The 2,364-nt window shown below is 32.3% G+C and overlaps 1 non-coding gene across 1 annotated transcript; it reads left to right on the forward strand.

The window, feature by feature from the left end:
• Positions 1-538: 538 nt before the first annotated feature.
• Positions 539-646, forward strand: LOC148574017 (small nucleolar RNA R71). The gene has a single exon (XR_015905598.1). It is a non-coding gene; the product is annotated as a small nucleolar RNA R71 (small nucleolar RNA).
• The last annotated feature ends 1,718 nt before the right edge of the window (positions 647-2,364 follow it).

The following is a 2,364-nucleotide window of genomic DNA, read 5'->3' on the forward strand; positions in this document are numbered from 1 at the left end:
CTCAGAATTCTCTGTCTGTTGCTGAGTGGATGATGGAAAAGGTTTACTATTGTTAAACCTGTTTCTTCCACCATTAGTAAAGCCTTGTTGAGGCTTTTGTTGATCCTTCCATGAGAGATTTAGGTGATTTCTCCATGAGGGATTATAGGTGTTTCCATAGGGTTCACCCATGTAATTCACCTCTACTATTGCAGGGTTCTCAGGATCATAAGCTTCTTCGTCAGAAGATGCCTCTTGAGTACTGTTAGATGCAGCTTGCATTCCATTCAGACTCTGAGAAATCATATTGACTTGCTGAGTCAATATTTTATTCTGAGCCAATATGGCATTCAGAGTATCAATTTCAAGAACTCCCTTCTTCTGAGGCGTCCCATTACTCACAGGATTCCTCTCAGAAGTGTACATAAACTGGTTGTTAGCAACCATGTCAATAAGTTCTTGAGCTTCTGCAGGCGTTTTCTTTAGGTGAAGTATCCAATGACATCTTAGCTAATTCAGACAGACCATCATAGAATATATCCAAGATGGTCCATTCCGAAAGCATGTCAGAAGGACACTTTTTGGTCAGTTGCTTGTATCTCTCCCAAGCTTCATAGAGGGATTCACCTTCTTTCTGTCTGAAGGTTTGAACATCCACTCTAAGCTTACTAAGCTTTTGAGGAGGAAAGAACTTGGCTAAGAAAGCCGTGACTAGCTTATCCCAAGAGTTCAGGCTATCTTTAGGTTGAGAATCCAACCATATTCTAGCTCTGTCTCTCACAGCAAAAGGAAAAAACATGAGCATGTAGACTTCAGGATCTACTCCATTAGTCTTAACAGTATCACAGATCTGCAAGAATTCAGTTAAGAACTGAAAGGGATCTTCAGATGGAAGTCCATGAAACTTGCAGTTTTGTTGCATCAGAGAAACTAATTGAGGTTTAAGCCCAAAATTGTTTGCTCCAATGGTAGGGATGGAGATGCTTCTTCCATGTGAATTGGAATTTGGTGCAGTAAAGTCACCAAGCATCTTCCTTGCATTATTATTATTTTTGGCTGCCATCTCCTCTTCCTTTTCGAAAATTTCTGTAAGGTTGTCTCTGGATTGTTGTAATTTAGCTTCTCTTAGTTTCCTCCTCAGAGTCCTTTCAGGTTCAGGGTCTGCTTCAACAAGAATATTCTTGTCCTTGCTCCTACTCATATGAAAAAGAAGGGAACAGAAAATAATAATAGGGATCCTCTTTGCCTCAGTAGAGAGAGGTTCCTTTGTGTGAGTAGAAGAAAAATGGGAATAAAAGTGAAAAAGAATGGATAATCCAAACACAAGGGTGAGGATAGGAGCAGAGATATGAGGTGAGGAGAAGTGTTAGTAGATGAATAAATAAATAGAAGGAGATGAGGGAGAGGGAATTTCGAAAATTAATTTTTGAAAAGAAGTTGATGATTTTCGAAAATTAAAGGAGAATTAAAATTAAAATTAGAATTTAAACAATTAATTAACTAAAAAGAATTTTTTTGAAAAAGAGAGAGATATTTTCGAAAATTAGAGAGGGATAGTTAGTTAGGTAGTTTTGAAAGAGATAAGAAACAAACAAAAAGTTAATTAGTTAGTTGAAACAAATTTTGAAAATCAATTTTTAAAAGATAAGAAAATAAGAAGTTAGAAAAGATATTTAAAAAAGATATGATATGAAGAGGTATGATTAAAAAAATATGATTTTGAAAAAGATAAGATAAAAAGATATTTTTGAAAAGATATGATTGAAATTAGTTTTGAAAAAGATTTGATTTTTAAAAACACAATTAATGACTTGACCCACAAGAAATCACAAGATATGATTCTAGAACTTAAAGTTTGAATCTTTCTTAACAAGTAAGTAACAAACTTGAAATTTTTGAACAAAAACATTAACTGTTGATGATATTTTCGAAAATATGATATAAAATTAAGAAAAAGATTTTTGAAAAATGTTTTTAAAATTTTCGAAAATAAATAAGAAAAATGAAAAAGTTATGATTTTTGAAAAAGATTTTGAAAAGATAAGATTTTTAAATTGAAAATTTGATTTGACTCATAAGAAACAACTAAATTTTAAAAAGTTTTGAAAAAGTCAACTCAAATTTTCGAAAATTTATGAGTGAAAAAGGGAAAGATATTTTTTTGATTTTTGAATTTTTAATGAAGAAAGAGAAAAACATGAAAAAGACTCAATGCATGAGAATTTTTAGATCAAAACAATGAATGCATGCAAGAACACTATGAATGTCAAGATGAACACCAAGAACACTTTGAAGATCAAGATGAACATCAAGACTTATTTTTGAAAATTTTTAATGAAAGAAAAACATGCAAGACACCAAACTTAGAGATTTTCAATAATTAGA

This window comes from Arachis ipaensis, chromosome B2, assembly GCF_059453495.1.
Source record: "Arachis ipaensis isolate K30076 ecotype BB chromosome B2, ASM5945349v1, whole genome shotgun sequence".
In the NCBI taxonomy this organism is placed as follows: domain Eukaryota; kingdom Viridiplantae; phylum Streptophyta; class Magnoliopsida; order Fabales; family Fabaceae; genus Arachis; species Arachis ipaensis.